Consider the following 27,293-nt stretch of genomic DNA (forward strand, 5'->3'; position numbering starts at 1 on the left):
TCAATGTATTTTCCCTTGATTGCACAGAGTCAGACATGACTGAAGCTACTTAGCACAGCAGGGCATTCTCCCTTGCGTATTTTCAATAAGAGCATGGAGTTCTTCGGTCCTAGATTATTTAAGTGTGTGCTTTCTCACTCAGTTGTGTCCGATTCTTTGCAACCCCCAGGACTGTAGCCCACCACAGACTGTCTATGGAATTCTCCAGGCAAGAATACTGGAGTGGGTTGCCATTTCCTTCTCCAGGGGCTCTTCCTGACCCAGGGATTGAACCCATGTCTCCTGTGTTTCCTTCATTGCAGTTGTATTCTTTACCCACTGAGCCATCGGAGAAGCTCAGATTATCCAAGTAATCTCCTATTTTTCTAAATTGTTTTCAGCACAGTCAAAATGAGAAAAAGATATTCCCTCAAATTTTTATTGGATATGACCTTAACTGGACTTTGTATCTATTAAGACATTTTAAAGTTACGATTCTTAGCTGCCAGCACAGACCTTAATCTCAAATTGCATTGTCTTAGAACATCCTAAAAAGCTGTCAGTTCAACAATGACAGCTCTGAAATAACAGACCAACCTGTGTTATCCTAAGCAGATCACCCCAGCCAAGTCCCAGTAGAGGAAATACAGGTTAAAAAATAAATGACAAATACAAAAGTACACAAAGATGCTAAAGAAAAATAGCACATCTTTGGGACTCAGCAGAAAGACTCCAAACATCCAATTCATGGCCAGCTGGTAGAATAAAGTACATAGAACTTATACCTGTTTTAAACCTCATATATATGCTAAAATGCACTGCAGTTTACAGATATATTTTACATAAGCTATTGAATTTGATCTTCCTAACTAGCAGGTAAGGCTTGCAGGATTATATCTTTGTCAAGATGAAGAAATTGAAACGTGGAAAGCTGAACTTGATGTTGAGAACCTGGTTTAAATTATGGCTCTGTCAGTGACCTTTTCTAGTTCATAAGTGAGGTCAAGTAAGTTAATTTCAGTGGCGACAGCTTCCATATCTATTAAATAACACAAGACCTACACACCCAATTGTTGTGAGGAATCAACGTGGCAAGGTGTGCAAAGTGCTTACTAAGCATGTTTGCACATAGTACATGACCTGATATTATTGACATTTTCAAGGTCAGTAACTAATAAATCAAAGAGCCAGGCCCAAGACATCAATCCTTATTGAGAAGTAAATAGTTTACAAAGTGAAACTCAGTATAATATTATCTGTTTACCCTTGACAACTTTTTGAAATTGATGTCATGACTTAAACTACTAAGGCAATGCTAGAATCGGAAGCAAACATTTCCATTAAATTTGACATTTTTATAAATCCTTCCTAGGGATAATTCATTTTTTATTCATAATAATCTTGTGTAATCAAGAGGGACCATATACCAACTTTACAGACAGATCAGGAAATGAAAAATCCATACCCATCTGTTTCTCCATCAATAGCACTCATCAGCTCAGTAATGGGACCAAATGATACTGGTTGGGCAATGGTGAATTTTTTCAGTGCCTCTTGAATGTGAGATTGTGATTGAATGGACCCACTTTCCCTCACTTTTCCATTTTCTGTAGATAAGTATTTTATACTGTTTTTTTTTTTTTTTTTTAATCTGTCCCTCTCTCTTCTCCTAGACCAGAATCAAGGACGAAGCCATGGTTCTGTGGGTTCTTGCAACAACCACCTAAATGGGTTCCCTGTGTATATTCTTGTTCCCCTCTGATTTGTCTGTGGCAATTTTCTTTTGACAGTGGAAGAGCTCTGTGATTGAGAACTGATTTCTGGAGAAAGAAAGTACTGAGTGGCCTTACCAACTGGCTGCATAATGGAGATTACAGCTGACCTCTATCTTTAGGGCAACATTACGTGTTCTTGTGTTTGATAATGGACAACTGGCATATTCCATAGGCCATAGTTCCTGTTATCAATCAGCTATATGTGTTTAGCCTGGGGGTTTAGATTCTCAGGGAGGCCATGATAAAGATGTGTTTGCTAGGCCAAGAATATGGCTGTTTCCTTCCAGAACTGTCCAGATCTATAACAGGGACAACAGTAGTCCTCTGTAGGCTTGTTGTCAGGTTCAGATGTGAAGATGCATATAATGCAATTAAGTACAATCCTAGCAATTAACATATGCTCACTAAATGTTATAGGCCATTGTCATTCTTCAAATGGTATTGATTCTCTTGTTATTAAAAAATAATTTGAAGATAAGATGCCTGAAAAGACAGTGTTAGCACATTGAGAATTCCTCTAATCTCTTCTCCATACCCATCACAGGGTTTGGTGTTCCTGAATCTTACATGTAAACTATTATTGTATACACAAATATTTAATGAATTTATTACATGAGTGAATATTAAGAAGAACACTATATTCGGGAATTTTCCTAATTTGTTACAGCTGAGTTCTTGACAACTTCACCAATTTTTCAGATTCTTATGAGGAAAGTACTAGAAATTGTACAGACATTTTTTTCTCTTTCTGTTAACATTGAAAAATTCTTGTTGATACTTCTTTGATGATATCAAAGATTCCACTGAAGTAAAAAAGAAAGGAGATAGGAGGTGTTTCACATTTAGGAGAGATAATATAAGCCAGGACAATACAGGCCCATTTTGTAATGATACAACATGAGACACCATTCAGTTCAGTTCAGTTGCTCAGTCGTGTCTGACTCTTTGCAACCCCATGAATCGCAGCACGCCAGGCCTCCCTGTCCATCACCAACTCCCAGAGTTCACTCAAACTCACGTCCATTGAGTCAGTGATGCCATCCAGCCATCTCATCCTCTGTTGTCCCCTTCTCCTCCTGCCCCCAATCCCTCCCAGCATCAGAGTCTTTTCCAATGAGTCAACTATTCACATGAGGTGGCCCAAGTATTGGAGTTTCAGCTTTAGCATCATTCCTTCCAAAGAAATCCCAGGGCTGATATCCTTTAGAATGGACTAGTTGGATCTCCTTGCAGTCCAAGGGACTCTCAAGAGTCTTCTCCAACACCACAGTTCAAAAGCATCAATTCTTCGGTGCTCAGCCTTCTTCACAGTCCAGCTCTCACATCCATACATGACCACAGGAAAAACCATAGCCTTGACTAGATGGACCTTTGTTGGCAAAGTAATGTCTCTGCTTTTGAATATGCTATCTAGGTTGGTCATAACTTTCCTTCCAAGGAGTAAGCGTCTTTTAATTTCATGGCTGCAGTCACCATCTGCAGTGATTTTGGAGCCCCAAAAAATAAAGTCTGACACTGTTTCTACTGGTTCTCCATCTATTTCCCATGAAGTGATGGGACCGGATGCCATAATCTTCGTTTTCTGAATGTTGAGCTTTAAGCCAGCTTTTTCTACTCTGCACTGTTTGGTATTAAATGGAAAACATAAGGGGTAGGGACACAGTGGTTTAATCATTTAACATCATTTAACTACTCTCACTGTATGGACACATACACCAAAAGACATACATTTAAATGTCTAAATAATAAAAGAAAGCATATTAAACCAATATATCAACAAAGGAGCAACAATTAAATTATGATCCTTCTGTATAATTGTGCATCATGAGAAAGGTACAATTAGAATCACTGTGGAAAATGTTTAACTTTGGACTGTTTTAATTACATAATGTGTACTTGGATAATAAATTCACTATGCTGAGTTTTAAGCCAGGAGCTGGAGGAATGAGCCTGTGGGGACCCGAAATCTACTGCCTCACTTCTAAGCAAGAATGCATCTTTCTCACACATGCATTTTTCACCCATCCCATCTTTTCTTCTTTCCTATCTTTTAAATTATCAGATACCTGGTTGTGGGTAGGAGGACATAGTCAGCAGTCTTTGAAACAGCCACTAGGTTGTCTGTCCAGCCACAGTGAATCTCTTAACTGGCCCTTCATCTAGGCACGTTTCCCTGAAGGCCATGTTATACAGTGTGCCTCCATCATTCCTAGGTCAGAAGTGGACACTTCACTCAAGTAGGACCAGGAAGAGTCTCACTTATCAGAATTTGGGTTGAAGTGAAGTGGGGCTTTCCTGATGGCTAAGCAGGTAAAGAATCCACCTGTAATTCAGGAGATGCAGGTTTGAATCCCTGGATTAGGAAGTACTCCTGGAAAAGGGCAAGGCAACACACTCCAGTATTGTGAGGAAAATCCCATGGACAGAGGAGCCTCGTGGGGTACAGTCCATGGTGTTGCAGAGTTGGACACAACTAAAACAACTGAGCACAGCACACAAAGTGAAGAGAAGGAGAGAAGGAAGGGAAGGGAGTGGAAAGGAGGGGACCCACTTTTAGCAGGAGGCATGTCTGGGGAGGCCTTACAAATAGCTGTCAAAAGAAGAGAAGCGAAAAGCAAAGGAGAAAAGGAAAGATATAAACATCTGAATACAGAGTTGCAAAGAGTAGCAAGAAGAGATAAGAAAGCCTTCTTCAGCGATCAATGTAAAGAAATAGAGGAAAACAACAGAATGGGAAAGACTAGGGATCTCTTCAAGAAAATCAGAGATACCAAAGGAACATTTCATGCAAAGATGAGCTCGATAAAGGACAGAAATGGTATGGACCTAACAGAAGCAGAAGATATTAAGAAGAGATGGCAAGAATACATAGAAGAACTGTACAAAAAAGATATTCATGACCAAGATAATCATGATGGTGTGATCACTGACCTAGAGCCAGACATCCTGGAATGTGAAGTCAAGTGGGCCTTAGAAAGCATCACTACAAACAAAGCTAGTGGAGGTGATGGAATTCCAGTGGAGCTATTCCAAATCCTGAAAGATGATGCTGTGAAAGTGCTGCACGCAATATGCCAGCAAATTTGGAAAACTCAGCAGTGGCCACAGGACTGGAAAAGGTCCGTTTTCATTCCAATCCCAAAGAAAGGCAATGCCAAAGAATGCTCAAACTACCGCATAATTGCACCCACCTCACACGCTAGTAAACTAATGCTCAAAATTCTCCAAGCCAGGCTTCAGCAATATGTGAACTGTGAACTTCCTAGTGTTCAAGCTGGTTTTAGAAAAGGCAGAGGAACCAGAGATCAAATTGCCAACATCTGCTGGATCATGGAAAAAGCAAGAGAGTTCCAGAAAAGCATCTATTTCTGCTTTATTGACTATGTGAAAGCCTTTGACTGTGTGGATAACAATAAACTGTGGAAAATTCTGAAAGAGATGGGACCAGACCACCTGATCTGCCTCTTGAGAAATTTGTATGCAGGTCAGGAAGCAACAGTTGGAACTGGACATGGAACAACAGACTGGTTCCAAATAGGAAAAGGAGTTCGTCAAGGCTGTATATTGTCACCCTGTTTATTTAACTTATATGCAGAGTACATCATGAGAAATGCTGGACTGGAAAAAACACAAGTTGGAATCAAGATTGCCAGGAGAAATATCAATAACCTCAGATATGCAGATGACACCACCCTTATGGCAGAAAGTGAAGAAGAACTCAAAAGCCTCTTGATGAAAGTGAAAGTGGAAAGTGAAAAAGTTGGCTTAAAGCTCAACATTCAGAAAATGAAGATCATGGCATCTGGTCCCATCACTTCATGGGCAATAGATGGGGAAAGAGTGGAAACAGTGTCAGACTTTATTTTTCTGGGCTTCAAAATCACTACAGATGGTGTGTGCAGCCATGAAATTAAAAGACGCTTACTCCTTGGAAGGAAAGTTATGACCAACCTAGATAGCATATTCAAAAACAAAGACATTACTTTGCGAACAAAGGTTCGTCTAGTCAAGGCTATGGTTTTTCCAGTGGTCATGTATGGATGTGAGAGTTGAACTGTAAAGAAAGCTGAGCGCCGAAGAATTGATGCTTTTGAACTGGTGTTGTAGAAGACTCTTGAGAGTCCCTTGGACTGCAAGGAGATCCAATCAGTCCATTCTGAAGGAGACCAGCCCTGGGATTTCTTTGGAAGGAATGATGCTAAAGCTGAAACTCCAGTACTTTGGCCACCTCATGCGAAGTGTTGACTCATTGGAAAAGACTCTGATGCTGGGAGAGATTGGGGGCAGGAGGAGAAGGGGACGACAGAGGATGAGATGGCTGGATGGCATCACTGACTCGATGGACGTGAGTCTGAGTGAACTCCGGGAGTTGGTGATGGACAGGGAGGCCTGGCGTGCTGCGGTTCATGGGGTCGCAAAGAGTCAGACACGATGAGCGACTGATCTGATCTGATGGGTGAAGGGATCCTGAAAAGCTTGTCTGAGGAGATGACTCTTAAGCTTAGACCTAAAGCAAGGGAATGACATTGTCAGGAAGGGGATGGCAGGATGCAGACAGAGGAAGTACATGTGTGAACCCCCTAGGAAGGTCATCAACTTGGCATGTTAGAGGAATGGAAAAAAGAGACTGGAGTAAAGAGAGTTGAATAGCCCGAGATGAGTTTGAAAAGGTAGGCTGATCAGCCAAAGCTTTGCAGGCTGTTGTAGAGTGTGTTTACTTTGGGAAGATGGACAATTATCAAGGCATATCACAACTTCTTTTTTATTTAGATTTCAACCAATTAGTAATTGCTGACTAGGCACAGAGCTAGGCACTGCTTCATGGCAGGTTGAATTAAGTAGACCTCAGAGGAGTGTCCCTGAAATGGACTATTGCAATCTATGGATAAACAGACCCAGGGCTTGGCTGAGAATACAATGCTTTCACTACTAAGCCCAGTCCTCACCTTGGTCTCATCACAAGCATGAAGAGCCTAATCTATTCTCTGCTCGTCATTAGTAAGAGGAAATTACAAGAGAGAAAAATGCCTTCATTAGGAGAAACTTCTTTAATCTCGTTATAACTAGATAATGTTTTACATCTGCTTCTGAGGCATCCCAAAGGGAAACCTTTTATTATTAGCATTGCCAGAGTTGTGCTAAGTCTGCTGTATGCCAAATGCTTTGGAAAATCCCACTGACAGCCATGGCCTGTTGTGACGGTTGGAAATTACAAGCCGTGATAAGATGTCAGGAGTCCCACCTGTTTCGAGTCGGAAGAGGCTAAAATAGTACGTGGAGGATGATAAGTGTGAAGAAGAATATGTAGCCTTACTTTGATGCCCTGAGAGTGGGAGGAAAAATTCTAAACATTTCTATAGCCAGCCATTTCCTATTTGTCTAGGATGGTATATTTTAAATGACTGGGACAGCACCACATGACTTAGATTTCTCTAACTTGCTAGAATCTTTCATCTTTTAAAATGTCACTTATTTTATGTTTAAAATTGAGGTATAATTGACATATAACATTATATTAGGTTCAGGTCTACAATGTAATGACTTTATATTTTATATATTGACAGAGAATCACTATGATAATTCTAGTTAACTTCCATAACATAGTTCCCACATTTTTCTTGTGATGAGAACATTTGAGATTTACTCTTTTGAACAACTTTAAATATGCAATACAGTATTATTATAGTTATAGTTGTACATTCTATTCTCATAACTGTATTTTATAAATGGAAACTTGTACCTTTGTTGCCCTTTACCCATTTTGTCCACCCCTCACACCCTGCCCACTGCCTTTATGAATTCTTTCTGTTGTTTTAATTTTTTAGATTTTACATATAAATGAGATCATACAAAATTTGTCTTTTTATGTCTCATTTATTTAACTCAATATAATGCCCTCAAAGGAGAAGGCAATAGCACCCCACTCCAGTACTCTTGCCTAGAAAATCCCATGGATGGAGGAGCCTGGTAGGCTGCAGTCCATGGGGTCGCTAAGAGTCAAGACACGACTGAGCGACTTCACTTTCCCTTTTCACTTTCATGCATTGGAAAAGGAAATGGCAACCCACTCCAGTATTCTTGCCTGGAGAATCCCAGGGACAGAGGAGCCTAGTGGGCTGCCGTCTATGGGGTCGCACAGAATCAGACACGACTGAAGCAACTTAGCAGCAGCAATGCCCTCAAAGTCTATCTATGGTGTTGCAAATGTCAGCCTACTAGAATCTTTGCAGAACTTTTCCAACTTTAATGTACATGTGACTTATCTGGGGATCTTGTTAAGATGTAGACTTTGCTTTGGGAAGTTACAGGTGGGGCAGACATTCTACATTTCTAACAAGTGCCTGGAGTTGCAGGAGGCACTGGCCCATGAGCCAAAATTTGGAAGGAGCTATAAAATCTATTTTAAAGTTAGAGTGATGCAGAGCTGATGAGAGATACTGGTAAGATGACTTTGTCCTAAATCTATTTTACTACTTCGGAGTCTTGGAACCCTGAATGCCCATGATGACTGGTTTTCTTCTGTGTGTTTTCCCCTCTTGTTTTCTCTTTCAAAATGCAAATAATTTATGAGCTGAAATACATCAGAGTTCAACAAATTCTGTTGCATCTACTTCCAAATATCTTTATCACAGTCTCCTAATGTTCTATGTCCTTTTTTGTGTGACTTTATCACTTTTCTGCTGGACTGCTCCAAGAACATCTTAATTAGACATTTAGCCATCTCACTTCTTGTCTCCTTTTTCATATAGGAGACAGAGCTGTTTCTCAAAACTGCAAACCACATGTCATAACCTATCTTAAAATCCTTTAATGGCTTCATATTTCCTTCAGGATAAAATTTAATAGGATCCAGAGAGGGATTTTTCCTAATATTCTGAAATTATAGTTAGACCCAAAGTTGAGGATAAAAGACACTAAGTTTCACACATCCTAAACTCAAATAGCTGCTAAGAGAGCTTAACGAGATACAAACAGATAAAGGGATTTTAAACAGGGAATTGACTGTCAGCAATTGTGGAAGCTGGATAATCAGTTGCTGTGAAGGCTGTTGTCTCTGTGTTTGGCTAGAAGGGAAGATAGATTTAAGTAGGAGGATCAAGAGCAACCCAGAAACCACAGAGTCAACCTGAAACCCCAGTGAAAACCTGTCAATTCTTGTCTCAGACCCTGGTGACAACAGTGCCCTGTAGACGTCAAGGTCCTTCATCACAAAAGGAAACACACCTCCCTCACTCAGAAGTCGGAGAATCTAAACAGATACAGGAAAAGTAGAGCAACTTCAGATCTAACTTCTGCTTCATGAAAACAAAGTGTCAGCAAATCAGCAAATATGTACATGAGCTAAATAATAGATGTTGCTTTCCCTTCATCCTCCTGTTCTCCCAAGAATCTTCCCTGTAGCACACCCTAACCAGAAACGTAGCAGAAAGTGAGTACTGGAAAATATATTTTGGCCTAGCCAAGTTGACAACACTGTACAGTCATCCCAGAGGGTTTATTTTTTAAAATAGGCTCATCAGACCATACTACTTTTTTTCAGAGTACTTATCTTAGAACTTGGCAATACATTTCTCCTTCATTAGGCAATGAGTCTCATTAAAGAAGAGATGTACTTGATCTTGCCTGTCACTATAGTCATAGTGCCCAGGCTAAAACTTCACATTTAATAAACTCTATTTACTGCATAATTAATAAATGACTGCAAAGATGAGTAAAAGGCAATAAAACTGTAGGAATAAAACTATATTTGGCTTGTGTCAAGTTTCTGAAATGTGGAGGCCATGGACTCAGGGCATGCTTTAAATAATATCAGAAAGGAATTCTTTTCAGATATAAATTGATTCCAGACAATATGATATAGGAGGAATCATATCTACTCTCCTCCCTGAAACATATAAAAACAGGCACAGAAATATGTGAAACAACAGTGCTCAAGACACTGAAAAACAGGCAATGTGGAACAGTGATCTTTGAGAAACAAGAAATGAACAAGGTAAACCCTATGACTGCCTCAGCCTATTACCTTTAAAGAGTTTCTAGACCATGGTGCAGTGAGGTAAGACAGACATAACCCAGTAGATTCCCTGAGTTCAGGGAACAGAGCTGAGGGTCTAAGGAAACCAAGGAAATCAGAATTCATAGGACAGAGTACTGGAGAGGAAAAAAACCTATAAAGAGATACTCACAGAGAGTTGCAGAGAGTCTTCATAAAGTATAGAGCTGAACATGAGAAAACTACCTGACATGAGAGAAAGAACCATGTAGAAGAATTAGAAATTAAAGTGTCTGGCACTCAGACAAGGCTGAGAGTAGTGACACAGAATTGACACAGATTTTTACATTAGCAGACAAGATCACTAGAACAGCAATTATAAGGTATACTTTCAAAAAGTTAAGTAGACATATAAGATACACTAATCAATTGAATTGAATATCTAGAAATAAAAGCAACAATAACTAGGATGAAAAAGTACACCTAATGGATTTCATATCAAATAGATCAGTACAGGGTATAGAACATGAAGATTTATAAACAGAACCTAGCCATAATAAAACACAGGGAGAATTTTAAAAAATATATAAAAGAAACAAAAAGAATATTAGTGAGCAGCAGGAATACTTCAAGCAGCTTAGCATACTTATAATTAGAGTATCCCAAGGAGAGAAAGCACAGAAAAGCTGTATCAAGAAACAACTAAAAGCTTTCCAAATTTGATGGAAACTATAAATCCATGGATCTAAGAAACTATAAGAGATCTCAGTTACAAGAAATATGAGGAGAACTATACTGATGCATGGGCTTCCCTGGTGACTCAGACAGTAAAGAATCTGCTTGCAGTGTGGGAGACCAGGGTTCAACCCCAGGTCAGGAAGATCTCCTGGAGATGGCAAGGGTTACCCACTGCAGTATTCTTGCCTGGAGATTCCATGGACAGAGGAGCCTGGCAAGCTCCAGTGTATGGGGTTGTAAAGAGTCGGACATGACTGATCAACTAACACACATGTACTGAGGCATATTAGAGTCAAATTCCAAACTTAATAATAGGGAAAAATCTTATGTACAAGGTAGCAAGATTGAAGGTAATAGAATTTTCACCAGGAACAATACAGCTGTGCAAGTGAAAATATCTTTAAAGTACTGGCAGTAAAAAGTGTCAGCTGATAAATTTATATTCAATGAAACTATCTGTTAAAAATGAAGATGACATAAAAGGTATTATAGGATAATACTAAGAATGATTGAATATCAATAATTTAAGTAACAGAATGGACAAATTCTTAGAAAGACACAAAGTATTACAATATAGCAAAGAAAAAATCTGAATAGATGTATAAGGTAAGAGACTGAATTAGTAATCAGAAAAATTTCCACAGAGTCTATGAACAGATGGCTTCAATGGTAAATTCTGCCAAATATTGAAAAATGAATTAACACTAGTCCTTCACAAACCCATCCAAAAAATTTGGGAAGGAAACCTCCTTCCCACTTTCTTCTATGAAACAAAATTCTATCTTGATACCAAAAGTAGACAATAACATTACAAGGAAACTACAGATGAATATCCCTCAGAAATCATAGAAAATATTAATAGAATTCATCAAATATATATATATATAAAAAAGACCATGTGTCACTACCAACTGGGATTTATCCAAAAATGCAAGACTGGATCAATACATGAAAATCAATCAATGTAATGGAACATATTAATAAGATAAAAGACAAAAATGATATGATCATACCCTTTATGAAGAATAAGCATTTGGAAAACTACAATTCCCTTTCCTGATAAAACACTCAACAAAATAGGAATAGGAGTCAACTTCCTCAACCTGATAAAAGGATCCTATTTAAAAACAAAAAACCGAAAGATGAATAGCATCATGCTTAAAGGAGAAAAACTGAAAGCAAGTGTACAGAATATAAGATTAATACATTGTAATAATACTGTATCTATGCACTAGGAATAAGCTCTAAAAGTCAAATATGAAATAATATTCCACTTATAATCAAAAATAAAATATTTATGAATAAATTTAACTAAAGATGTCCTGACTTGTGCACTGAAAATTACAAAACGTCATTGAAAGATACTAAAGAAAAACTGAATAAACTGAATAAGCCTATTCACAGATCGGAAGATCTAATATTATTACAATGGCGAGACTGCCCAAATTAATCTGCAATATTGCCCCACAAATCCCTATCGAAATCTTTTTGGCAGAATGTGACAAACTGATCCTAAACTTTGTATGGAAATTCAAGAGACCTAGAATAGCTAACCAACTTTGAAAAAGAAGAACAAAGTTGGATGACGCACACTTTCAAAACTTACTACAGACTTACAGCAATCAAGACTGTGGGGATACTGGCGTAATGCTAGACATACAGGTCAATGGAAGAGAAAAGTACAGAAGTAATCCATTCAGTTATAGATTTTTGAAAAGAGTTCCAAATCAATTCAAATGGGGAAAAAATATTCTTTTCAACAAATGATGCTGAAACAAATGGATGGTGGCATGACAAAAGGTTATTATGAATCTCTCTACCTCACATTACATTTTAAAATTACCTCTAAATGAAACAAAGACCTAAAAAGTAACTGCTAAAACTATGAAGGCCTTATAACTTCATACAGGATAAATGTTCATGACCTTAGTATAGCTTCTGGTTTCTTAGGTACGACACTCAAAGCACAAGAAATCAAAGAAAAAATAAATAAATACGGACTTCATTAGGATTCAAAACTGTATGCCTTAGGATGTACTATTAAAATGAAAAGGTAGCCCAAATAATGGGAGAAAATATTAGCAAATCATACATCTACATATCTGATAAGGATCTAGCATTCAATATTCTTTTATGTTGATTTTTTACAGTGTTTCAGGAATCTAGTGTTCAGCATGAAATTATCATCCTCTACCTGGGTGGGGACCTTAGTTTCTGTGAGCTCAAAGATATATTATAATATACACATGTTGAGGAGGAGCCTGCTGCTGCTCCTCAGTCACTTCAGTTGTGTCCAACTCTCTGCAACCCTAAGGGCTATAGCCCACCAGGCTCCTCTGTCCATGGGATTCTCCAGGCAAGAACACTGGAGTGGGCAGCCATGACCTCCTCCAGGGGATCTTCCCAACTCAGGGATTGAACCTGCATATCTTATGTCTCTTGCATTGACAGGCAGGTTCTTTGCCATAGAACCACCTGGGAAGCCCTGTGGAGGAGCCAGGACCCTGCTTTATCACAGCTCTATTGTTTCTTGATTGTTCCTCTTCGGTTTCTGCATTCCTACCCTTCTCTAATTAGAAACCATCTACCCTTTTGAATTCAGGGGAGGTCTAAGAAGCTGAAGCCTTTTTTTTTTCAAGCAAGAAATTGGGGGACACAGAAAGGTGTTTGTACTCAGGAGGGCCCCCAATTCCTTCTTAGTTCTAATCCCTCACTTTTCTTTGATATTCTTCAATCTTGAGGAGAACAAGTGTTAGACAGAAAGGAAATAACATTTTGGATAGACAGATTAGTTATAAAATCTGCAGAGGAATTTGGTTTTATGGGGATTTGGTTTCAGTCCCCAGTCCAATTTCAACTTTCTCCAAATCTTTCATGGGACAGGGTAATGCCCATTCCACCTACTTTCTTCTGTAACAGGGTATAATCCTGCCTCAATTCAGAGAATGGATGCCAACTTGGAAATATTCCCAAATTCTAAACCTTAGATTGGCACCTTATATGATTAAGATTTCAATCCCTTAGTCCAACATTTTGGTGCAACAGAACCCAGTCAGAAGTACTTAGAATGAAAGCAATTCTTTTGCTGCTTTCTTGTTTCCCCATTTCTGTTACCCTCTAATGTTAAAAGAACCTAATGATAGGAATGGGTCATTGGGCAATTTAACCTAACTCCTGACTTCTGTTCTCCTTAATGCACATCAAGCCTTGTCTAACTTGATTCTTTTCCTAGATAAAAAGAATGAAGAAGTAAGTAGTTAAAGAATGACTAGCTCTTGATTGATGCTTTTGAACTGTGGTGTTGGAAAAGACTCTTGAGAGTCCCTTGGACTGCAAGGAGATCCAACCAGTCCATTTGAAGGAGATCAGCCCTGGGATTTCTTTGGAAGGAATGATGCTAAAGCTGAAACTCCAGTACTTTGGGCATCTCATGCGAAGGGTTGACTCATTGGAAAAGACTCTGATGCTGGGAGGGACTGGGGGCAGGAGGAGAAGGGGACGACAGAGGATGAGATGGCTGGATGGCATCACTGACTCGATGGACGTGAGTCTGAGTGAACTCTGGGAGTTGGTGATGGACAGGGAGGCCTGGCGTGCTGCGGTTCATGGGGTCGCAAAGGGTCGGACATGACTGAGCGACTGATCTGATCTGATCTGAGCTCTTCTTGATAGTGGTAAAGAACCCACCTGCCAATGCAGGAGACATAAGAGATGCGGGTTTGATTCCTGGATTGGGAAGATCCCATGGAGAATGGCACGGCAACCCACTCCAGTATTTTGCATGGAGAATCCCATGGACAGAGGAGCCTGGTGGGCTACAGTCTATAGGGTCACAGTCATACATGATTGAGGCAACTTACCAAGCATGCATTACCCACAACATCCCCTTTAACAATCCTGCAGGCAGATCACTCAGGCAAGATAACATCTGAAGAATCAGCCAGCCTGTACACATTGGAGAATGATGACGAATTCAACCTCCAGCCTTGATAGATCACTGAGATTCTTACCCCTTTACCCCTTTGAAAATCGTCATGGCTAAGCAGAATCCTCAGAATTGGTCTCAGGACAAGAGTCTGCCTTGTCCTGAAAGCCGGACAGGAAGCTGGCTTTTCTGATTAAAGCATCTTTCCTTTCTACTGATACCTACCTTGCAATTATTTGCTTTTGAGCGGTAAGCAGCCAAACTTGAATTTTGTAACAAGAGGGATGACTATCTGAATTTCAGTAGACAAAAACAGATCTCATTTCCTGAAGAATTCAGGAGAATAAAGTTGAAAACAGTCTGGACCTGGCACTTTGGGGGAGACTTGCCATAGCTAGTTGTCAAATTTTATCTAAGTAGGTTTTAACCTTAGATAGCATCCAATATTCTTCCATCTCAACAATAAAAATAACCCTCAATATGAGTGAATAATTTGAATAGACATTATTCAAAAGAATATACACAAATGATGTATAAGTACATCAAAATACTCAACTTCATTAGCTAGTAGGGAAATGTAAATCCAAATCACAAGATACTACTTTGTATTCACTAGGATGGTTACACACACACACACACACACACACACACATATAAAGACAAAAACAAGTGTTGGTAAGGATGTGGAGATATTGGAAATCTTGTTTACTGCTGATGGCATTATATAATGATGAAGCCACTGTGAAAAAAAGTCTGATAATTTTTAAAAGAGAGAAAATGTCTATAATGATGAATGCAATTCTACCTGTATATATTCCTTGGAATGACTAAAACTTGGCTATACCAATTGTAGGGGAAAATATAGAGGAACTAAAATTCTCATACGTTTCTGCTGGGATTGTAATATTGTGCACTCCCTTAGAAAGGAGTTTGTTAGTGTTTTAAAGTGTTAAACACACCCCGACTGTATTGTACAACCACTTAACTCTCAGATATGAATCCAAGAGGAAAGAAAAAATATATGTTCATGCTAAAATTTGTACATGAATGTCCTCGCATGTTTGTTTGCAATGGCCAAAAATTGAACCCAATCAAATGTGCATCAACGAGAGTACAGATAAACAAATTGTGGTTTTCCATACAACAGAATACTATGCCACAATTAAAAGGAAATACAGTTATGCGTGTCAGATTACTCTCAAAATAATTATTCTGAGTTAAAGAAGCCAGATAAAAAATTCCATACAGTAGAATTCTATATATAGAATTCAAGAAAATATAAACTAATCCATTTTGATAAAAAGCGTATGAAGGTTTGCTTGGGGAATGAGGAGATAAAGTGGTAAAGAGGATTAACTAGGGAGATAAAACTTTTGAGAGTGATGGTTATGGTCAGTATCTTGATTATTGTGATGATTTCCTGAATGTATGCATATGTCAAACTTTATTACATTGCACACTTAAAATATATGTAGTTAAGTGTAAATCAATTATTTACTAACTATAAATTTTATGAAGTTTTTTATCTAAATAAAAACAGATAAAATTAAATAGCATAAAATGAGAAATATATAAACAATACACACTGATGTTTTTTCAAAACTAACATTTTGAATGATTTAATGATAATTGATTTTAAGTGTCAGTTACTTGAGACAAATCACTGATTAAAAATCTTTGAATAAATCTGAATAAATACAGTCTTCTGCTTTAATTAAGCAGAAAAATAAATTCACACATACATGCATATAAACATACACTGGGTAGTGAATTTGGAGATCAGTATTTTTGTAAAGAGGAGTGAAAAAATGAATAAATTTCTTGACATTTTGCTCTAAGTTCTGAGTGATCATGGGTGACTAATAAATAAATATTATAATATACTAATTACTAGCTCATTTGAATAAGTCCTAGATAAACATAGTACATAAATCAAACTTTTCAAAAAGGCATCCAGTAAAATTGTCTCCCTTCTAGTCCTGGACCCTGATATGTAGTTTATCTATCTAATAATCATCTATGTTATTGATTAATTTGACTATATATAGAGAAAACCAACCTTTAATAGTTAACATGAACATTAACATACTGTAAACGTTCCTCTTCACTTTGCTTTTCTTATTTATGATGAAGGTATATATCAATACATTAAAATTTTTCAGTTCTTTTAACCTATTGCCTTGTTTTATGTTGTATTGAGGTGGGTTATATATTTTTGCCATGTGCTTCTTAATGGATATTTCTGTTGCATCCAATGTTGTTATCACTAGAATATTTTGCTAAAATTATTATATATAATATGCTTATGACTAAATGTTGTTGATAACTTTCTAGGAGTTGAATTACTGATAAAGAGCATGTATGTTTAAATTAGAAAATACTGTGGAATTTTCCTGCATGTAGGTTGAACCTGCTTACCATCTCACCAGACAAAGAAGAATGTCACTGTTGACCCATAGTTTCACTGCTGCTGCTGCTAAGTCACTTCAGTCATGTCCGACTCTGTGTGACCCCATAGACGGCAGCCCACGAGGCTCCTCCGTCCCTGGGATTCTCCAGGCAAGAACACTGGAGTGGGTTGTCATTTCCTTCTCCAATGCATGAAAGTGAAAAGTGAAAGTGAAGTCACTCAGTCGTGTCCGACCTAGCAACCCCATGGACTGCAGCCCACCAGGCTCCTCCATCCATGGGATTTTCCAGGCAAGAGTACTGGAGTGGGGTGCCATTGCCTTCTCCGATAGTTTCACTAGTAGTAATTTATTAAACTCTGGTTTTTGTTAATGTGAAAGTGAATATGGTAGCTTACAATCTTAATTTCATTTCTTATGTGGTGAATATGGGTAATTTTTTTTTTTTTTTGCAATACCTAGAAAAGTTTTATATTTCTTTCTTGTAAACTGTATTCATGTAATTTACTCATTTTTTATAAACCAAGCCTGGTTTGAAGAATTTTAAGCATCACTTTACTAGCGTGTGAGATGAATGCAATTGTGCAGTAGTTTGAGCATTCTTTGGCATTGCCTTTCTTTAGGATTGGAATGAAAACTGACCTTCTCCAGTCCTGTAGCCACTGCTGAGTTTTCCATATTTGCTGGCATATTGAGTGCAGCACTTTCACAGCATCATCTTTCAGGATTTGAAATAGCTCAACTGGAATTCCATCACCTCCACTAGCTTTGTTTGTAGTGATGCTTCCTAAGGCCCACTTGACTTTGCATTCCAGGATGTCTGCCTCTAGTCCAGTGATCACACCATCATGGTTATCTGGGTCATGAAGATCATTTTTGTATAGTTCTTCTGTATATTCTTGCCACCTCTTCTTAATATCTTCTGCTTCTGTTAGGTCTATACCATTTCTGTCCTTTATTGTGCCCGTCTTTCCATGAAATATTCCCTTGGTATCTCTACTTTTCTTGAAGAGATCTCTAGTCTTTCCCATTCTATTGTTTTCCTCTGTTTCTTTGCATTGAATCTGAGGAAGTCTTTCTTATCTCTTTGTTATTCTTTAGAACTCTGCAATCAAATGGATATATCTTTCCTTTTCTCCTTTGCTTTTTGCTTCTATTCTTTTCATAGCTGTTTCTAAGGCTTCCTCAGACAACCATTTTGTCTCTTTGCATTTTTTGCTTGGGGATGGTCTTGATTCCTGCCTCCTGTACAATGTCACGAACCCCTATCCATAGTTCTTCGGGCACTCTATCAGCTCTAATCCCTTAAATCTACTTGTCACTTCCACTGTATAATCATAAGGGATTTGATTTAGGTCATACCTGAATGGTCTAGTGGTTTTCCCTACTTTTTTCAATTTAAGTCTGAATTTGGCAATAAGGAGTTCATGATCTGAGCCACAGTCAGCTCCCGGTCTTGTTTTTGCTGACTGTTAGAGCTTCTCCACCTTTGGCTGCAAAGAATATAATCAATCTGATTTCAGTATTGACCATCTGGTGATGTCCATGTGTAGATTCATCCCTTGTGTTGTTCGAAGAGGGTGTTTGCTTTGACCAGTGTGCTTTCTTGGGAAAACTGTTACCTTTGCCCTGTTTCATTTTGTATTCCAGGTCCAAATTTGCCTATCACTTCAGGTATCTCTTGACTTCCTACTTTTGCATTCCAGTCCCCTGTGATGAAAAGGACATCTTTTTGTGTGTTAGTTCTAGAAGGTCTTATAGGTCTTCATAGAACTGTTCAGCTTCAGCTTCTTCAGCATTACTGGTCAGGGCATAGAATTGGATTACTGTGATATGAATGGTTTGCCTTGGGAATGAACAGAAATCATTCTGTCATTTTTGAGCTAGCACCCAAGTACTGCATTTTGAACACTTTTGTTGACTATGAGGGCTACTCCATTTCTTCTAAGAGATTCTTGCCCACAGTAGTAGATATAATGGTCTGAATTTTATAATCTGAATTAAATTCACCCATTTCAGTCCATTTTAGTTCACTGATTCCTAAACTGTCAATGTTCACTCTTGCCATCTCCTGCTTGACCACTTCTAATTTACCTTTATTCTTGGACCTAAAATTCCAGGTTCCTGTGCAATATTGCTCTTTACACCATCGGACCCGACTTCCATCATCAGTCACATCCACAACTGGGTGTTGTTTTCACTTTAGGCCCATCTCTTCATTCTTTTTGGAATTATTTCTCCACTGATCTCCAGTAGCATATTCGGCACCTACCGACCTGGGGAGTTCATCTTTCAGTGTCCTATCTTTTTGCCTTTTCATACTGTTCATGGTGTTCTCAAGGCAAGAATACTGAAGTGGTTTGCCATTCCCTTCTCCAGTGGACCATGTTTTGTCAGAACTGTCCACCATGACCCATTCATCTTGGGTGGCCCTACAGGGCATTGCCCATAGTTTCACTCAGTTAGACAAGGCTGTGGTCAATGTGGTCAGTTTGATTAGTTTTCTGTGATTGTGGTTTTCATTCTTTCTGTCCACTCTCTGAAGGATAAGGATAAGAGGCTTATGGAAGCTTCCTGATGGGAGAGACTAACTGTATAGGAAACTGGGTCTTTTCCTGATGCTCAGTAAATCTTTAATCCAATTTTCTGCTTATGGGCCAGGCTCTGTTCATTCCCTGTTGTTTGGCCTGAGACCAAACTATGGTGGAGTTAAGGAAGATAATGGTGACTGCCTTCAAAAAGTTCTGTGTATGCACTGCTGCACTCAGTATCTCTGACCCTGCAACAGGCCACCGCCAACTCACACCTCTGCCGGAGACTACTGGACACTCACTCACAGGCCAGTCTGTGTCAGTTTCTTGTGGGGTCACTGCTCCTTTCTCCTACCTTCTGGTGTGCACAAGGTTTTGTTTGTACCCTCCAAGAGTCTGTTTCCACAGTCCTGTGGAAGTTCTGTAATCAAATCCTACTTGCCCCCAAAGTCAAATTCCCTGAGGGTTCTCAGTCCCTTTGTGAGATGCCCAGGTTGGGAAATCTGTTGTGGGTCCTAGAAATAGCACTATCTATTTAGAAGTTAAAGAAATAGCACTATCTTATTTCAAGGCTTATTATAAAGCAATAGTAATCAAGACAGTATGGTTTTGGCACAAAGATAGATCAAACAAAAAAAAAATAAAGATACATAAATAAATCCAGACATAAATAAATAAGGGATTTCTGGCAATCATGCAAAGACATTTCATGGAAGAAAAGATAGTTTCTTTGACAAATTTTGCTTTAACCACAGGATAGTCACATACAAAAAGGTCAACTTTGATTTATTTTTCATATCATATATAGAAATTTATCTCAATGGAGTATAAAAGTAAATATAAAACCCAAAATTATAAAACTTCAGAAGTCAACATGGGAGAAAGTTTTTGTAACCTTGAGTTAGGCAAATAAATTTTTAGGTAATATCAAAGTATATCCATTAAAAAAAAAAAACAAAATTTTTAGTGAACTTCATCAAAGTTAAAAAAAACAAACAAAAAACCTTTGCTCTTCAAAATAATATGTTAGAAGAATGATAAGAAAAGCCACTGAGATAAAATACTTGTGAATTATATATATGATAAAGAATTTGCATCCACAATATATGTAGATCTCTAAAGCTCCATAACTCCAGTACTTTGGCCACCTCATGCGAAGAGTTGACTCATTGGAAAAGACTCTGATGCTGGGAGGGATTGGGGGCAGGAGGAGAAGGGGATGACAGAGGATGAGATGGCTGGATGGCATCACTGACTCAATGGACGTGAGTCTGAGTGAACTCCGGGAGTTGGTGATGGACAGGGAGGCCTGGCGTGCTGCGATTCATGGGGTCGCAAAGAGTCGGACACAACTGAGCGACTGAACTGAACTGAAAGCTCCGTAAAAAAAGAAACACCCATTTTTTTTCAACTGGGCAGAAAATTTGAATCAACCAATCCATAAATACATTCTTAATATCAGTCATTAAGGAAATGAAAATTAAATGCACAATGGGAAGCCACTATACATCTTTTGGAACAGCTACATTAAAAAGACTGACCATGTCAAGTGCTGACAAGGTGTAGAAGATCTGGAACTCACACACTCCTCCTGAGGTAGTAATGGTACAACCACTTTGGAAAACTGATTACAGTTTCTTAAAAAGTTAAGCATGCTGCTAACACATGATTTAGCCATTCCACTCCTAGTTATTTACCCAACAGAAATGAAGGCATATATGCCTATAAAGGCTTGTACAATGATGTTCATAGGAGCTTAACTTATAGAAGTCAGAAATTGGAAAGATTTAGATACCCATTAAGAGCTGACAACCATAGAATATCTATATAATGAATTCTACTCAGCAAAAAAAGGGAATAAACTATTAATACATGCAACATGAATGAATCTCAATTATGCTGAATGAAAGAAAACAGGCAAAAGATACATGTTGCATGATTCTATGATTGCATTTGGAAATGCAAGTCAGTGTGTCATGACCAAAAACAGATTATTATTGCCTGCGTGAGGAGAAAAGGGAGGGGTAGGCATAAGGCATTGCAAGGGAGATTGAGACAGCTTCCATGGGTGATGAAAATATTCATTATCTGATTGTGGTGAAGGTTTCATGGACACATAGATATGTCAAAACTTATGAAATCATACACTTCGAATACGTGTAGTTTATTGGATACAATTTCCCTCAATAACTCTGTTTCTTTTAAGGATCAATTCACCTTCCCAGATATTACACATTTTGAATGATTCTGTCATGTGTCAGTCATAAAATTTCTAAATCAACATTAAGACTGACACTACGAAAACAGAAGACCTCAAAATGTTCATGACATCCCATAAATGCTGCCTACAGAAGCCACAAGGCAACTTCTCTTAGAGCTTTTTCATTCAGTTAGATGTATTTCCCTCAACTGAAATGAGGAGTAAAATATGCCAAGAATTTCAAGTTGTTAAATGTATTTCTGCAATTCTATTTTCAGTCGTCATGCCTATATGAAGTTCTATCCCAATTTTACATTTAGATCCAAAACTTTCAATAACAAAATTTGCACAATGTCTATTAATTTCTCATACACTATTATTCGAATGATTGGAGCATTACAAATATCATTAAAATAATGGAAAATGTTATCACAGCATCACTGCACAAGATTTGTATTTATATATATTTCAAATTTGGGCTTCTCATATTACTAAGCCAGTCTCAAACTTTTGAAATAAAAACAACAACAACAATAATAAAGCAACAACAGCAAAATAAGCCATAATGATTGTTTTCTACAATGGCACACGTTCAACAAAAAGATGGATTGACTGTTCCCCATACAAATGGCCATGATGGTGTCATCAGTCAATATCCCAGACTTTTATTTGATCTATGTTTATTATTTCTATACCTCGTCAAAGTGATTTATTGTACAAGCCCTACTACTTATTATCTTGTCTCATACATTTTTCAATAAGGGAATGATTGTAATTGCTTCAGTTTGCTAAAAATAAAGTATAATAAGAGTATTAAAATAGTTTTCTCTGGAGATCATTTAAAGTTCATAATACCTAGATAACTTGAGTGATTTATGGATAGCAAGTTATGGAGGAAATCCTGAAGGTAAGTCCCAAACTGGAAATTTTAGATGTGGGTGAGATTATTAGCCTTGTTATCACAGTATAAAGTCAGCTAATTCACTGGGACTTTGAAACAGGGATTGAAAGTAAGTTTGAAGCACAGCACAGTAAGTCCATTTTGTAGTTGTACCAGTCTTATAATTCAAGGCTTTATCTGCTCTTGGTACCTTTATATCATTTAAATAAAAACAAGTCAGTAATTTCTTTACTAGTATACTTGTCATGATACATCCCAATTAATTTATTTATCAAGTATTTATCAAATATTTACAAACACCTACATTGTCCTAAGACAGAGACACAGCAATGGACAAATCAGGTAAGGTCCCTCTCAAGAAGTCACCAGAGTAAGGCTGCTCAAGTATTTCTGTCCTGGAGAACAATTAAGAGTGTTATACAGTAGTATGAGTTTCACTACCCATCTAGCCATTCTTCCTTCATTCTCTCTTTCTTTCTCTCCTAGATTAACAGGGATCTCTTTTCAGTTCACATTCCCAGTTGGATGCTATCTTTTTCTTCAATAAATCACGGAAATCAACTTTCCGTGTGAGAATCAAAGCACAGTCACTAGTTCTTCAGATCTACAGGAAAAGTTTCAAGGTCAACCAGGAACCATTCTTGGGTAAGAAGGAATGAAGCTAGGGTTTTGCCCAATAGATCGGAAAAACAAACAAAAATAGTTGCTGTATCCATGATAAAGAATATTACCTAAAGAGACTTTAAGCAATGTCATGAGTGTATTTAGACAGCATATTAAAAAGCAGAGACATTACTTTCTCAACAAATGTCCATCTAGTTAAGGCTATGGTTTTTCCAGTGGTCATGTATGGATGTGAGAGTTGGACTATAAAGAAAGCTGAGCGCAGAAGAATTGATGCTTTTGAACTGTGGTGTTGGAGAAGACTCTTGAGAGTCCCTTGGACTGCAAGGAGGTCCAACCAGTCCATCCTAAAGGAGATCAGTCCTGGGTGTTCATTGGAAAGACTGATGCTGAAGCTCCAATACTTTGGTCACCTGATGTGAAGAGCTGACTCATTGGAAAAGACCCTGATGCTGGGAAGGATTGGGGGCAGGAGGAGAAGGGGGCAACAGAGGATGAGATGGCTGGATGGCATCACCGACTCAATGGACATGAGTTTGGGTAAACCCCAGGAGTTGGTGATGGACAGGGAGGCCTGGCATGCTGCAGTTTATGGGGTTGCAAAGAGCTGGACACGACTGAGCAACTGAATTGAACTGAATGAGTGTATGAACTTGGAGCAATACAGAATTGCATTCTAGTGCTGTTTGGATCACTAACTTCATCATATTCCCTGAGCTGTAAGGTTATGGGCAATTACTTAAACTCTTAAAACTTTTGCTTTCCTTGTATAATTTCATAGAATTGTTTTAAGTATTAAATAAAATGACCCATGAAAATGCTTAACACTGTGCCTAATAGGAAGACTCAGAAAATATTTACTGAATAAAATTGTTAGAACAGTCACACAAAAATGAATAAAACATATAGAATATTTGAATATCAATACATTTGATTCTGACTGTGTGTGTATATACACACACACACGTACACACATATATATGTAGATAGATAGATTGATAAATAGATAGATTTAAATGTTTTACTTTCAGGTTAAATTACCCAATAGTATTACAGATGTTGTTTATTTTCTTCTTCCTTTTGAATATTTTTCTACCTATTTTCATTTATGGTTCATAAATACCATTTTAGAAATACACAGCATTTTACTTGCTAACATTCAAAGCGATTTTGTGGGAAGACCAATACTTTGGCCACCTGAAGAGAAGAACCAACTCATTTGAAAATAACCTGATGCTGGGAAATATTGAAGGCAAGAGAAGGGGACAGCAGAGGATGAGATGATTGGATGGCATCACCAATTCAATGGACATGAGTTTGAGTAAACTCCGGGAGTTGGTGATGGACAGGGAGGCCTGGCATGCTGCAGTCCATGGGGTCGCAAAGAGTCGGAAATGACTGAGCAACTGAACTGAACTGACTGAGTGTCAAGGTTTATAAAAAAGAAGCACTGTCAAAAAATGGGCCAAAGAACTAAATAGACATTTCTCCAAAGAAGACTTACAGATGGCTAACAAACACATGAAAAGATGCTCAACATCACTCATTATCAGAGAAATGCAAATCAAAACCACTATGAGGTACCATTTCACACCAGTCAGAATGGCTGCGATCCAAAAGGCTACAAATAATAAATGCTGGAGAGGGTGTGGAGAAAAGGGAACCCTCTTACACTGTTGGTGGGAATGCAAACTAGTACAGCCACTATGGAGAACAGTGTGGAGATTCCTTAAAAAACTGGAAATAGAACTGCCTTATGATCCAGCAATCCCACTGCTGGGCATACACACTGAGGAAACCAGAAGGGAAAGAGACACGTGTACCCCAATGTTCATCGCAGCACTGTTTATAATAGCCAGGACATGGAAGCAACCTAGATGTCCATCAACAGATGAATGGATAAGCAAGTTGTGGTACATATACACAATGGAGTATTACTAAGCCATTAAAAAGAATACATTTGAATCAGTTCTAATGAGGTGGATGAAACTGGAGCCTATTATACAGAGTGAAGTAAGCCGGAAAGAAAAACACCAATACAGTATACTAATGCACATATATGGAATTTAGAAAGATGGTAACAATAACCTGGTGTATGAGACAGCAAAAGAGACACTGATGTATAGAACAGTCTTATGGACTCTGTGGGAGAGGGAGAGGGTGGGAAGATTTGGGAGAATGATATTTAAACATGTAAAATATCATGTAAGAAAAGAGTTGCCAGTCCAGGTTCGATGCACGATACTGGATGTTTGGGGCTAGTGCACTGGGATGACCCAGTGGGATGGTATGGGGACGGGGGAGGGAGGAGGGTTCAGGATGGGAAACACATGTATACGTGTGGCGGATTCATTTTGATATTTGGCAAAACTAATACAATTATGTAAAGTTTTAAAATAAAATAAAATTTTTTAAAAAATCAAAAAAAAAAAAAAAAAAAAAAGAAGCACTGAATTCAAACAAAATACAGATAAGAAATAGAAGCAGTGCTCAAGGAAGAATGGCAAAAAGACTAAGAATGACCAGCAAGGCTCAACTCTCCTATTCAGAGAAAAGAGGATGATTTTTCAAAAAGACAAGAGTAAACACTCAACTAGGAATTCAATAGTAGACTTACATGAGCTCAACCAAATTTCTTTCACTCAACATTTATTGACCAATAACTATTTTGGGGGTCTGATTTAGTCATTGAGAATTTGGCAGTGACCAAACAATACACAGTTAAACACAAACACACATATGCACATGTGTGTGGGTGTATGCATACACACACACACACACACAGGATATAAAAAATAAGTACAATAAAGAAGAAGAAAGCAGGATGAAGGGTAGAAAGTGAATGTAGAATACTGTTAATTTACAAATGTCAGTGAATGCCTCTCCAATACACCTTGGAAAGCTTTTATACAGCAAAGGAACTATCAACAAAACAAAAAGGTAGCTTACTAAATGGGAGCAGATATTTGGAAATGATATATATAATAAAGATTAATTAACATCCAAAACGCAGAGGGAACTTATACAATTCAATATCAGAAAAACAAAACAATGAATCACTTGACTAAATAATGGGCATAGGACTTAAACGGCATTTTCCAAAGAAGACATACAGATGGTCAGCAGACACATGAAAAGATGCTCAGCATCAGTAATAATTAGGGAAATGCAAATCAAAACCATAATGAGATATCCCTGTCAGAACGGTGTCATCAAAAAGACAAGAAACAAGTGTTGGTGAGGGTGAAGAGAAAAGGGAATCCTCATGCACTGTTGGTAGGGTTACAGATTGGTGCAGCCACTGTGGAAAACAGTACAGGAGGGTCCTCAAAAAGCTAAAAATAGAACTGCCATATGATCCAGCAATTTCACTTTGAAATGTTTACCCAAACAAAACAAAAACACTAATTTTAAAACATATGTGCACTCCAATGTTCACTGCAGTATAATTTACAATAATCAAGATATGGAAGCATTGATAGATGAATGGATAAAGACTAGAATTCAACCATAAATATGAAGTCTTGCCATTTGTAACAACATGGATGGATCTAGAGTGTATTATGCTAAGTGAATAAGTCAGACAGAAAGACAAATATCACACAATCTCACTTATATGTACAATCTAAAAAAGTAAAATGAACACAACTAAATGAAAACAGATTCATGGGTACAAGAGAATAAACTGGTGGTTTGCCAGACAGGAGGGAGTTGTGGAAGGTAAGTGAAATAAGTGAAGGGAATTACGAGGTAAAAATTTCCAGTTATATAAATAAGTGAATAAGTTAAGGGGCTACAATATACAGCATAAAATATAGTCAATAATATTATAATAATTTTGTATGGGGACAGATGTTAAATAGGCTTTTGTGATCATTTCATAAAGTAGGCAAATCAAATTATTTTGTTGTACACCTAAAAGTAACATAGTATTGAACATGAATTCCATTTCAATAAAAAAATACATTTGTTTTCTAAAGGAAAATAAAAGTCTGTCATTTGAATGGGAGTATCAGTGAAGTGAGGGAACTAGCCCTAAGGATAGGCAGAAAATTATTAAAGCAGAGGAATGAGAAAGGGTAAAGACCCTGAGACTGAAGCTGGACTGACATATTCAAGGAACATTGAGAAAGCCTGTGTGGAATGGGGTGAACTAGGTGGAGAGTTGTAGGAAATAAGACAGCAGAGACAGTGGAGAGAGTATTCAAGCTGACTATAA

This window comes from Bos taurus, chromosome 7 (assembly GCF_002263795.3).
Source record: "Bos taurus isolate L1 Dominette 01449 registration number 42190680 breed Hereford chromosome 7, ARS-UCD2.0, whole genome shotgun sequence".
Classification (NCBI taxonomy): Eukaryota; Metazoa; Chordata; class Mammalia; order Artiodactyla; family Bovidae; genus Bos; species Bos taurus.